The following is a 14,248-nucleotide window of genomic DNA, read 5'->3' on the forward strand; positions in this document are numbered from 1 at the left end:
CAGATATTTCCCTCGCATCCCAATCGCTCTTACTCTCCACATCATGGACCCCAATTAAATCTCTAGGATCAGATCACCTACCCATTCTTCTAGAACTACCCTTGGATGATTTTATAAATTTTTCACCTAAAAGGACTTTTAAAAATTTTTTAAAAGCAGATTGGATCAAATTCACAGAGGAAATTGAGGAGGGTTTCTTTTCAGCGGTTCCACCTTCCGGAGTTGCCGCCGGAGAGAAATTCTTGAGGGACCTGGTGCTCAGGGCAGCACGCCACCACATCCCCGCTGGCCGTATTCGCCACTTCACTCCCTCTCTTTCCCCCGAGTCCACTGCCCTTGCCGCCGAAAGAGATTTAAGCCGACAACAAAATCTCCCCCCAGAAGTCATATCCCAACTGAACTGTAGACTCATGAAACAGACAGCAAAGGACAAAGAAAATAAATGGCGAGAATTCCTCCGGACTTGCGACTACCGCACTGCAGCCAGAAAGTTCTGGAAAGTGGTACGCTCCTTAAATGGATCTAAGCCCGTGGCAGGAAGACACCCCATTACTTTTGGTTCTAAACCCATACACTCACCTCGTGATATTACCAGCTCTTTTAACAATCAATTCACCAATGCCAGACCCCACGCCTCTGACAAACTCCTTCGTATAACGAGAAGAAAAATGCCAAACTACCGCTGTCAGACAGCCCAATTTTTACCCCTGAAAATACTAAACAAGCCATTGCAGACAGCAAACCATCGCGAGCGCTAGGTCCCGACGGCCTTTGTAATATACATCTTAAACATCTCGGCCCACTTGCTACTCAATACTTAACATACCTTTTTAATATCTCTTTGTCCGAAAACATTATCCCCCAAATTTGGAAAAATTCAAAAATTGCACCGCTTCCAAAGCCCAATAAGGATCTTAAACAATCAACATCTTACAGACCTATATCCTTACTCTGCCCAGCAGTTAAAATTCTGGAGAGGCTCGTTCACCCCATCTTTACCAAACATCTCCCCAACGCCAAACACCAACACGGCTTCCGCCCTTTTCACTCCACCACCACAGCTCTCTCCACTCTCGAATTTTACATTTCAGACGGTTTTAACCAAAATCGCCCCCCTAAACGTACGGTACTGGCCACACTTGACTTATCTAAGGCTTTCGACATGGTGTGTCATCGCTCACTTGTGGAACTCGTTCATGACACTCCCCTCCCAAGAAGTCTAGTCCGCTGGCTAAGTAATTACCTTAATGGTCGACAGGCTGCCACCTCATTCCGTGAACACACATCCCCCCATCGAATAATCCACTGTGGCGTACCCCAAGGTTCTGTTTTATCACTCACACTCTTCAATTTTTATGTCCATGATGCACCGCCACCTCCCGATAATGTAAACCTTGTTTCGTATGCAGACGATTTCCACCCCTTCGCAAGCAGTTCCAATATTGATATCGCCTCAAACTCCATCAATAGCTACCTAAAAAGGCTCTACGATTTTTTCACCTCACGCAAACTAAGTTTCGCGTCCTCTAAAGGATCAGTTACCTTTTTCTCCTCTTATAACAAAGAATTTAATAAAACACCTAGTGTTCTTTTAAATAACGAGGCGCTACCCCTAAACAAAAATCCAACAATCTTAGGGGTGACATTTGATCCAACACTTTGTTTTGCCACTCACTGCAAACAATCCGCTGAAAAGGCCAGACGCAGGATCGGAATCCTGAAGGCATTAGCAGGATCAACCTGGGGTCACTCCAAAGAAACCCTCCTCCTAACTTTTAAAGCTTTAATTCGCCCCATACTTGACTATGCAGCCCCCGCATGGTCCCACGCATCAAGTAACACCTCCATAAATTGCCTGCAGGTTGCCCAAAACCAATCCCTTCGCGTTGTTACTGGATCAAATCTAATGAATTCCACTGCCCACCTGCACAGTGAATCTGAAATCCTAACGGTCAAAGACCACCATACCCTTCTGTCATCTCAATTTTTTTATCTCTACCTATCTTTCCCACCATCCCATTAATTTTATACATTCACATCCCCCTCCTCCCCGTCTATTTCGCCCCTCAATTATAAGCTGCTTCAAAGAAGACACCCAGAAAATTTTAACCGACTTTTCAGTCTACGCAAACCACCCTCTAGTTCTGGACGACCGAGACTCTGCCCAGCAGTTAAAATTCTGGAGAGGCTCGTTCACCCCATCTTTACCAAACATCTCCCCAACGCCAAACACCAACACGGCTTCCGCCCTTTTCACTCCACCACCACAGCTCTCTCCACTCTCGAATTTTACATTTCAGACGGTTTTAACCAAAATCGCCCCCCTAAACGTACGGTACTGGCCACACTTGACTTATCTAAGGCTTTCGACATGGTGTGTCATCGCTCACTTGTGGAACTCGTTCATGACACTCCCCTCCCAAGAAGTCTAGTCCGCTGGCTAAGTAATTACCTTAATGGTCGACAGGCTGCCACCTCATTCCGTGAACACACATCCCCCCATCGAATAATCCACTGTGGCGTACCCCAAGGTTCTGTTTTATCACCCACACTCTTCAATTTTTATGTCCATGATGCACCGCCACCTCCCGATAATGTAAACCTTGTTTCGTATGCAGACGATTTCCACCCCTTCGCAAGCAGTTCCAATATTGATATCGCCTCAAACTCCATCAATAGCTACCTAAAAAGGCTCTACGATTTTTTCACCTCACGCAAACTAAGTTTCGCGTTCTCTAAAGGATCAGTTACCTTTTTCTCCTCTTATAACAAAGAATTTAATAAAACACCTAGTGTTCTTTTAAATAACGAGGCGCTACCCCTAAACAAAAATCCAACAATCTTAGGGGTGACATTTGATCCAACACTTTGTTTTGCCACTCACTGCAAACAATCCGCTGAAAAGGCCAGACGCAGGATCGGAATCCTGAAGGCATTAGCAGGATCAAGCTGGGGTCACTCCAAAGAAACCCTCCTCCTAACTTTTAAAGCTTTAATTCGCCCCATACTTGACTATGCAGCCCCCGCATGGTCCCACGCATCAAGTAACACCTCCATAAATTGCCTGCAGGTTGCCCAAAACCAATCCCTTCGCGTTGTTACTGGATCAAATCTAATGAATTCCACTGCCCACCTGCACAGTGAATCTGAAATCCTAACGGTCAAAGACAACCATACCCTTCTGTCATCTCAATTTTTTATCTCTACCTATCTTTCCCACCATCCCATTAATTTTATACATTCACATCCCCCTCCTCCCCGTCTATTTCGCCCCTCAATTATAAGCTGCTTCAAAGAAGACACCCAGAAAATTTTAACCGACTTTTTAGTCTACGCAAACCACCCTCTAGTTCTGGACGACCGAGACTCTGCCCAGCAGTTAAAATTCTGGAGAGGCTCGTTCACCCCATCTTTACCAAACATCTCCCCAACGCCAAACACCAACACGGCTTCCGCCCTTTTCACTCCACCACCACAGCTCTCTCCACTCTCGAATTTTACATTTCAGACGGTTTTAACCAAAATCGCCCCCCCCCCCCCAAACGTACGGTACTGGCCACACTTGACTTATCTAAGGCTTTCGACATGGTGTGTCATCGCTCACTTGTGGAACTCGTTCATGACACTCCCCTCCCAAGAAGTCTAGTCCGCTGGCTAAGTAATTACCTTAATGGTCGACAGGCTGCCACCTCATTCCGTGAACACACATCCCCCCATCGAATAATCCACTGTGGCGTACCCCAAGGTTCTGTTTTATCACCCACACTCTTCAATTTTTATGTCCATGATGCACCGCCACCTCCCGATAATGTAAACCTTGTTTCGTATGCAGACGATTTCCACCCCTTCGCAAGCAGTTCCAATATTGATATCGCCTCAAACTCCATCAATAGCTACCTAAAAAGGCTCTACGATTTTTTCACCTCACGCAAACTAAGTTTCGCGTCCTCTAAAGGATCAGTTACCTTTTTCTCCTCTTATAACAAAGAATTTAATAAAACACCTAGTGTTCTTTTAAATAACGAGGCGCTACCCCTAAACAAAAATCCAACAATCTTAGGGGTGACATTTGATCCAACACTTTGTTTTGCCACTCACTGCAAACAATCCGCTGAAAAGGCCAGACGCAGGATCGGAATCCTGAAGGCATTAGCAGGATCAAGCTGGGGTCACTCCAAAGAAACCCTCCTCCTAACTTTTAAAGCTTTAATTCGCCCCATACTTGACTATGCAGCCCCCGCATGGTCCCACGCATCAAGTAACACCTCCATAAATTGCCTGCAGGTTGCCCAAAACCAATCCCTTCGCGTTGTTACTGGATCAAATCTAATGAATTCCACTGCCCACCTGCACAGTGAATCTGAAATCCTAACGGTCAAAGACCACCATACCCTTCTGTCATCTCAATTTTTTTTATCTCTACCTATCTTTCCCACCATCCCATTAATTTTATACATTCACATCCCCCTCCTCCCCGTCTATTTCGCCCCTCAATTATAAGCTGCTTCAAAGAAGACACCCAGAAAATTTTAACCGACTTTTTAGTCTACGCAAACCACCCTCTAGTTCTGGACGACCGAGACGAAGTCTCCACTTTTATTTTTAACTACTACAAACCAATTTTAAAAGACAACCATACCTCCCTTGTAACCAAGTTCCTAGCCGAAACCCCTCCGTCTAAAGTTATTTGTATCCCTCCCCCAAAGATTGACCCCTCTGAAAAATCTCTCCCACGTCCCACTGTGGCTTCGGCCGGTAGAGGTTGCTAAGTTCCTTGACCTGGAGACAGAAGAGCCCAACCCGACCCGCGTGGGCTAACAACAACAACAACAACACACTGCCTTGGGGTACACCGGATGTGATTTCGAGAGATTCGGAAAGAACGCCATCAACGCGCACACGCTGTGAGCGACCGCGGAGATAAGAAGAAAGCAGGTCAATAAACTTCTGATCAAGGACCATAATTGACAATTTATTTAGGAGGAGATTATGCGGAACAGAGTCAAAAGCTTTCCGAAAGTCAAAGTAGACGGTCCATGTAGCTATATTTTGGTCATTGCAGGTATAGATTAAGTCAACAAACTCCACTAGCTGAGTAACTGTAGACCTATTTTTAAGAAAACCATGTTGCGAGTTGCTGATTTTGACTTTAACGTACGGATATATGTAATTGAAGATGCTTCTCTCAAGTAATAGAGAGTTTAGTAAGAATGCATTTGGCCCGTAGTTCTCAACGTCAATAGCAGAACCAGATTTAAAGATTGGAGTAATGACCGCACATTTCCAGAAAGAGGGCCAGATACCATAGCTCATATTGACTGGAACAGCGAGCAAATTATCGGGGCAAGTATATTCGCACAGGCGGAAAGGAGAAATGGCGGAATAGAATCGCATGCTATCGATCCGTTAGATGTTTTACTAAGTAGTTCTAAAACATTTGATACGGTAATATTTAATTGATTCAATTGTATTTGAGCATTTGGTTGTGCAATGCAGTCATAGGAGTTGATGGTAGCAAAATAGACAGAGACAAAGTATTCATTGAAAAGTGCTGCTTTGGATATCGCAGAGCTTGCTTGTCGCTTCTCCCATGCTAGACAGCCAGGATAAACAGACGATGAACGTAAACTACGGAGAAACGAAAAACAATCACTAGTAGAATTGCACGAAACTCGATCAAAAAGTATGGCCTTGTCAAGTTCAACTGGTTCCTCGTAAGCCGCCTGAAGCCTGCTGATTGAGGTGGTGCTGTTACTTTCTTTGCGCTTTAACGTCTTGAATTTATTTAGCAAATGGATCGTATGAGACGAGTAGTAATATGGAAGACCAGAACGATTTTTGCTTTTTAAATTGCACGATCCCCGAAGCGCAGTTAGAATCGATTCGTAAATCTGATATGATACATCGGCATGTTGAGGAAGGCATGCCAGCTGGTAGAGTTCGTGCAGATGTGAGTTGAACAAATCTGGCCTGAACGAGTTCTGACTAAGAACTGATGTATGAGCATAAGTGCAAGGAATAAAATCGAATGGAAAGGAAAAGAACACGCAGAAGTGGTCTGAATATGGTTTTTCGGTAATCGATACGGATATTTCTGTATTGGAGGACAAAATAACGTCTAGCAAATTCCCGTCAACATGTGAGGGCTCATCAAGAAGCTGTATGAAGTGAAAATCTTCAATTATTGATAGGAATTCAGTCGAATACGAACTAGTAGCCTCGCCAGATTTCCAACAAATATCAGGAAGATTGATATCACCAAGCACGGTAAAATATCTAGAGTCCGCTAAGATGTGGTTTGCATCGCAATTTTTCTTAAACATTTATAACAAGACTGCAGGCAAACGGATAAATCTTCGATGGTTAGCCTATATGAGGACTGGGAAGGAGGATTGTAGATTAGGCAAAAGCAATGTGCAAAGCTTGCTGTGTGTATTTCGATAGAGGCTGAAAAGTTAGAATATACCTTAGTGGAATACCGAATACTACACGAATTTCTCATTGCAATAAGAACCCCTATATGTTGCGTTGCTTTGCGCTCAGCTCGGCTGATAACAGTGTAATCTCCAAATGGAAGGATCTCGCAGCTGTCAATATCGCTATTCAGCCACGTTTCGGTGAGGAACACGAGATCAGGCGAATGTAACGAAAGAAAATTTGCACGTTTGATACGCCGATCAATTTTAATCAAGCTCAGTGTATTCAGAAGGCAACATGAAGCCAATAGTCAGTCAGTTGGTACCAGGTCATTGTTATGATACAGCTTTAGGTTACGTTTCCGAAGCTCTTTAGGATCAACACGTTGCTGTATGAGTTCCTTGCGTTTGATTAGTGCTTTTCGTTGCGCAGCCTGTTCAGTCGGATTTAGCGATTTTGAAATTAATATAGGTTTGTCGAAGGTTTTCAGTAGATGTCCTTTTGAAAGGATCTTTCGGGCAATCCAAACAGAAGGGAACTCCACAATCCTGGTTCTTGTTCGTATCGAATTTGCATTATAGGGTCCAATTTTTTTGTTCTCGTTATTGGTGCTTGATCTTCGCCTAGATGCTGCAGGAAAGCTGTAATCTGGGCGTCGTCAGATTCCGTTTGAGTAACATATTCTCCTTTCGATTCATGAATTCCATCAATACGAATTTGTTGATCGAATAACTGGGCCGTGCTATGTGGATTCTCAGGAGCAGCTGAATTTAACGCAACACTTTGAGATTCAGGTTGGCGACAGGTTGATTTCAATGTGGATACATCGCTTGTGAGAGCATCAACTTTCATTTCAATGCTTGCCATTGTTTTTTGCTGGGCTTCCTGAAAAGATTTAGAGAGTTTTAACTGAGAGATGGCTTTCCGGAGAAGACACTCAGTATTCCTTTTTGTTATCTTTGCTAAAGCTGCGGCTATTTCCGATTCAGTGGCTTGAACGAGTTGATCTATAGTTGGAAAGTAGTCTTTCGAACCAAGTCGTCCGCGTTTTTTATCGGTAGCAGATTGCTCGCTTCCAGACATACCGACAAAAATCAGCTTCTATAAGAATAAGTCAGTCTTTACCCACCAAGATAGGGTTTATAAGAAATAAGTCTTCGTGCACCAAGAATAGAGAACGAATCAAATGACTTCGCCCAGTAATTAATCTTCACCCACCAAGATAGAGGCAGGCGGGACTTTTGTTAGAATCAAATATGTTCAGGCCTCTATCTCATTTCGTCTGAAAACACACGGTTTTAAAAGGTGAAATGCTATTTAATAAATTTATCACAACAATTAGGCTATAGAGGTCTTTACAACAATCAACGATTTTTGAACAAAGTTAAATCTGCATTTCGCAATTATACAATACAAAAACAGAAAACGGAGCTCTACGCTAAGTACAGAAGCGATCCAAGTTAAACCGAAAAGTTTATTTTAAGGAGCATGCAAAGACAATGAAGTAAAACTAGCATTGGGCACACTTGCGAGAACACGGCCAAAAAGCAGCTCTATCAAGTGACATAAGAAAAGTAGCAATAAGCCTCGAATTTGCAAAAACTCGAGGCTTAGCAAAAATCTGCGACCTAGCAAATTTGAGTCTCACGCACTAACCATTCCATTGCCAATTCGATGCAACAAAATTGCCAATTCGATGCAACAAAAGTAGCAACAAATACAAAAAGATACAATTTTGCATGTAATAAATCGCAAACAATAAAACCATTTTATGTATAATTTATGCATTTCAAAAGACTGCGAGATATATTGAGTTTAAAAAAATTTCTAAAATCGAGATTTCATTATTGTTATGTCGTTTGAAACAATTAGCTTTCTTCAGTTCACTTGAATTAAAAATGCATCAACAGTGTAATTTTATAATTACTCTAATGTCAAAGCACATGTCATCAGGAAGCAAAGCTGTAGAAGTGCAACAAATTGCCATGTCGTAGCAGCAAACATTCTTGCTTTTACAATCGCAACAAAATTAAAAAGGCATCAACAGTGTAATTTTATAATTACTCTAATGTCAAAGCACATGTCATCAGGAAGCAAAGCTGTAGAAGTGCAACAAATTGCCATGTCGTAGCAGCAAACATTCTTGCTTTTACAATCGCAACAAAATTTGCGACTTCGTCGCAAAAATATTTGCTACTAAGATTGGCAAAAAAAACGAAAGTTCGTAGTATAACACTTATAACATGCTTACCAACAAGCAGAAAAAAAATTCTCAATATTTTATGACAAACACTGATCACCAAAAGTTTGACGCAGTCACCAGGATTCCAACCAACGCGGAAAGATTTCATCTGATTTCTAGTCAGACTCCTTAACCACTCGGCCATGACAGCACATACACTTCGCGGACTGAATTGGAAATAAATATCCGAAACGGTAGTCTCCAACCATTGCAACATCGCTAAGAGGCATATGGATCTAAGAGAACATGAATGCAAACAAGATGTTAGCGAGTTCAAGTTGTCTTTATTCAACATTAGCTTTTTGGATCACTTGCGACAAAAAATTGACGCAGTCAGCAGGATTCGAAACTACGCGGGAAGATCCCATCTGATTTCTAGTCAGACGCCTTAACCACTCGGCCATGACTGCACACTATACTTTGGGACTGAATTGAAAATAAATATCCGAAATGATAGTCTCCAACCATTGCAACATCGCTAACAAGCATATGGATCTAAGCAAACTTGAAGGCAAACAAGATGTTAGCGAGTTCAAGTTGTCTTTGTTCAACATTAGCTTTTGGATCACTTGCGACAAAAAATTACGCGGATTATGCAACGCTGGATTATGCACTTGATTCACGGCTGTGGAAACATAATCTGGTAACAATTAACAATTGGCTTCTCAAGATCTAGCATATAGGTTGTTGACGTACACGGTGCATCAAAAGAGTATTACTACTGACACGGAACGATTCATTGATTTTTAGTCAAAAAAAGTTACTCATAATGCATATCAGTTCATGGAAAAAATCGGGAATTTGAGACCGTTTCAAAAACAGTTAGATTTTAGTTGGGATCGTTCATTTTCTATTTTGGATTGCTTTGGAAAAATAAGATTAACTAATTGCTAAGCTCTTGTTGATAGAATGAGTTCAGATCATAACGGTACAGCAAAAACCGGTGCTTTCACAATAAATCGCGGCGTGAAACAAAAGTTTTTTTTCTGACTCCATTCCATTTTCAAGTAAGCCGAACATAGACTTGGATGCAACAATATCCCATTGAGTGATGATCAGACAGCAAAAACTAATTATCCGATATGCTCGATTGTCCGAAATTCTAGAAATCCCAGAGAAGTTATAACTTTTTTTTCAGAGTTAAGCCGCTCAATGCTGCAACTGCTTACGAGCAATGACAACTTATTGACGATAATTTTCCTGCATGCTAGCTGCAGAACACCAAATAAGCAATGTAGATGAACTCTCAAAAAACAGGCCAGCAACAAAATTGACTGTGATAAAACTATATAACTAAACTTTCAAAAATAGGCAGGCATCCAAACAAAGACTAGTTAAACGTTCAAAAAAATAAACCGGAAACGAACTGTCTTGAAAACCGATAAACATTTGAAAACCGGCATCAAAACCCAAATGTAACCAATTCGACAACAGCTTAGCCGAAAACAATTCAATTCATTGAAGAACTGGCATTTGAATTTTAATTAAGCCGGCGATATTTAGACCGTAAGCCACGTTTTAAATAACCTTCCTGAAAATCATTAGAAAATTTGTACTTGTTTCCTTAAGTATTGGGGCAAACAAAGCATGTTTTAAATGATAAAATAATTCGTTCACATGTGAACTCAAAATAAATGTTAATTTTTCCATAACTCATTCGTTTCCTTTACCCTCAATTTGTAGTCACTATGGAGAAGCTTACTTAAACGAACTCAAAGAAATGTCTGTACTCTGAAACGACAAGTTTCTCAAGCCAGAGACCTTGGTGCATGCCTCAAACGTAGCCAAGACGAGTTGAGCGATGAAACAATCGAGCTTGAGCATTGCTTGGCTAAATCCTCAATTGCTGATGAGCTGCTTCACGCAATCACTGATGATACAGAATACGACAAGTATTTGATCAATGTGAGGAAACACAGAAGGCTACTCGCCAAACTCTACAAGCTGCAAAGATATTGATAGCCGCATCAAGTCAACCTAACAACCCTTTTGCAACTACGCAGATCGAACCTGAAAAGATCACAAAGATTGCCGCAGATCAATCTTCCTAGCCTCAGTGGCGATTTCACGGCCTGGCAAAGCTTCATCGATCAGTTTTGATCAACTGTTCATGACAATGACAAGCTGTCACCGTTTCAGAAATTGATGTATCTCAAGAGTTGTTTGAGAAGCCATGCTTCTAAGCTCATCGTGAACTGGAGACCACATAAAAAATTTACGAATAGATACAAAAACGTTCCTGTAAGGTTTCGGAAGCTGCTGTCAAGTTTTCACTGCAGTTCGAATGCAGAAATTATTGCAGCTTCGTCCGCTACCTGGATCATTATACAACTCTTCATGGCAGTCCTAGCCAGCCCAAACCGCATCTCACAGAGACAATAGATGCTTTTCAGATCAACCGAACTAGATCCATCACAGTTCTTCCAAGCAAACGTCAAAGTTCGATCTCAGAACGGTCCAGTGCATCACTTGACGGTTTTTGTTGACAGTTGTGCTCAGACGAACATCCTTAATCTACAGGCCATGCACCAGCTTTTCATCAAAGCAATAGAAGCTCCAGATCGCATAATTGTTGTGAAGCAAAAGAACGCTATGCCGACCCATGGTTGGAGGACTCTCACAACTCTACTAAAGTCTGGTAACAATTTCAAAATTCGGCTGATAAAGGAAAATAACACGGATCACGAGCATCCAAATACGCAAATTGCAGCCACATATCTACGAAAGGTCAGCAACTATGAAAAAAGAGATCCAGCTTTCGACAAACAAATTGCAATTGATCACCTGATTGGACAATCCGTCTACACGCATTGTGAAGTCACGGAACGTCAACGAACGAACTATATTGCTAACCGACACGATCCATGGTTGTACAGTCTCAGGTGTTGCTGATACCGACGAACAACACGAACACACGCGCCATGGTACAGAATCAACTTCCTTGACAACCAGTCCACCACATTAGACAGATTCTGTGAAATTGAAGATAATCCTTCATCACCAGAATCCCAACACTCCTGGAAAGAGCTTCAGTGCATCCGAAATTTCGATCAGACGAAAACGTATGGCTCAGACGGACGAATTATATTGAGATTTTCCATCAACAAATCACATGGGATCTAAAACCAAAACACCCATGAATGGTTGCCCGATATTGGTCATTCAGCACTCAAAGATTTCCAGCAATTCATTTCCAATGAAAAGAAGCAAAGGCAGAATGGTGACGCTAAAAACGAATACAACGACTTCTTCCAAGAGATAATTGACATTGGCCATATCGAGAATCTAGCTGTGTCATATCAATTGCTGCCAACAACAAATAACTCATCATGCAGTTTGGAAGTCAGATTTAATTATAACAAGGTGCACGGCTGTTTGCAACAGATCAGCTCCTACTTCAAATGGAAAATCACTGAAAAATTGTCTGCTGGTTGGTCCCAAGCATCAGCACCCTGTCCGGTTCCGATTGTTCAAAATTGCACTATCTGGCCTCATTACCAAGATTTACATGCAAATGGAACCACACCCAAGACAGAAACCTACATCAGCTCTACTTGAGAAAAGAATAGGATCCAATTGAGAAGTACCGGCTGCCTGGTGTCAGCTCCGGCATATCTTCAACTAGTTATCACGCCATAGGCGTCATGTCAGACACCATCGAGAAAACAGATGATGAACAGACAAAGCTTGCAACTGGCTAGTCCCTTTACGTTGACGACAATATTAGTGCAGACACCGAGGAACAATCCATCAGAACTCGCCAGAGTATCATAGAAACTTTGGACATAGCCTGCTTGCAACTTCATGGAAACTTTGGACAAAGCCTACTTACAAAGTATCATGGAAAATTTTGACAAAGCCTGCCTCAATTGACATGGTCAGACAAGTTTCTGACTGGTTCCAGTGTATGGATAAATTGGATTCAGTGAAGACCATAGGCATGCCCCATGGCATCGCAAACATTATGAAGCCAGCCAAAGTCTCGAGTGTTGATTTTGCATCCATTTGCTGCCGAAACAGTCAAAAATGTGGCCAAGTTCAGCTCACATGATGACAAGGAAGCAGGAACCTTTGGCAACCATGATGTCGTGCATTTGGATCCCAACAGATCCCCAATGAATCTAGATTTTCGCCCATGATCAACTCCAGACGCTTCAAAATCAGACAAAGAAAACCAAAACTTTGACAGTCGCATTCACCATGATTGCCTAAAGATGATTACGCATGAACAAGGGTTAAAAAAAAATTTAATTTTGAGATGGATTACACCCAAAAAGTGGCCAACATTTGGGGAAAAATTCCGAACGAGGAAATCAAATACCGAGGTCAAACTGGCTACCAGCACGCTTCACTGACTTGCCCCACTGACAGAAATCATCCAGATGTCTCCTATTTTAGCTTCAAATTGAAGAATCAAAAAACGAACCCCCAACAAAGGCCATTCAATCATGCCCAAAAAAATTCCGTTTTTAAATAGATCGAGAGTTCAGCGCAGATTTAATCAAATGGCAGAAAAAAAAACAGGATTGCACCCAGAATCTTTTGGTCAGTTAAGACACGCTAACTTGACAAAAAAAGACAAACAGGAAGTCCACTTAAACAATGGAGAGCAGCTCATCCGCTTTGCCCGAAAGCATTCGACCATCTACAATCACTTGCCTGATGATAGTGAGTAACTTGGGACGAGTTTTTGATCTTCTTGGACTATAGACCCCTGGGACGGTAAGGCCAAAGATTCTATTCCAAAAGCATTGGATGGTGATTCGGAATGTGATGACAATGTTAGGGCACATATAGCGCACCAAATCCAAAACTGGATGAATAGCCTAGGTTTTTTTTGGCTGTACTACCAGGCAGCTGGTGGGGAGGAAACCCCTCAAGCAGAAAAAGCAAAAACACTCAGCGTCGGATAGACAAAAAGAGCAGAAAATTCTGCGAATTCGAACGATGCGGATCTTTTGATAAAACTCTACGCATCGGAGCTTTAGTCGCAAGAGTCGCCCTCAAACTTCTGAAGAATAACAACGACAATCGCAAATGCAACTTAGGAAAGAGCCTTCTTGTACTAGACGTTCAAGAGCAGCATTTCGACGAAGAACTGAAAGCAATCAGAAAAGGACAAAACTACAAAACATTAGACGATGATGGATTGCTAAAAATCGGTGGACGACTCGCAGCAGTTGATTGACTAAACGAGCCAGCACAAATACTACTGGTGATCTTGCCTCAGAACACTCATTTCTCGAGAACTGTGATTCGCCATAGTCGCCTTTTTCAACTACACTGTGGACTGAATGCCATTGTGGATCATACGAGTCAAGACGATGGTGCTAACAAGGATAGGCAACTGCATCACTTGCATTAGGTTTCATGGCAGAGAAATGAACCAGCTAATGGCAAACTACTCTAGTTAGGTCTACCCATGACAACTTAGGCAGACCAAGGTATTACAAGGAAGCCGATCAACTACTCATTTCTCGAGAACTGTGATTCGCCATAGTCGCCTTTTTCAACTACACTGTGGACTGAATGCCATTGTGGATCATACGAGTCAAGACGATGGTGCTAACAAGGATAGGCAACTGCATC

At 42.1% G+C, this 14,248-nt stretch overlaps 2 protein-coding genes and 1 non-coding gene across 6 annotated transcripts in view; all 3 read right to left on the reverse strand.

The window, feature by feature from the left end:
* LOC134855437 (adrenodoxin-like) overlaps nt 1-14,248 on the reverse strand; it is a 327,732-nt gene that overhangs the window by 241,481 nt on the left and 72,003 nt on the right. The window lies entirely within an intron of this gene.
* Nucleotides 1-14,248, reverse strand: part of LOC134855234 (cilia- and flagella-associated protein 61-like) — a 96,439-nt gene that overhangs the window by 79,274 nt on the left and 2,917 nt on the right. The window lies entirely within an intron of this gene.
* Nucleotides 8,988-9,069, reverse strand: Trnas-aga (transfer RNA serine (anticodon AGA)). Its single transcript has one exon. It is a non-coding gene; the product is annotated as a tRNA-Ser (tRNA).

The sequence above is a fragment of the Symsagittifera roscoffensis genome, chromosome 10 (genome assembly GCF_963678635.1).
Source record: "Symsagittifera roscoffensis chromosome 10, txSymRosc1.1, whole genome shotgun sequence".
Taxonomy (NCBI): Eukaryota; Metazoa; Xenacoelomorpha; order Acoela; family Convolutidae; genus Symsagittifera; species Symsagittifera roscoffensis.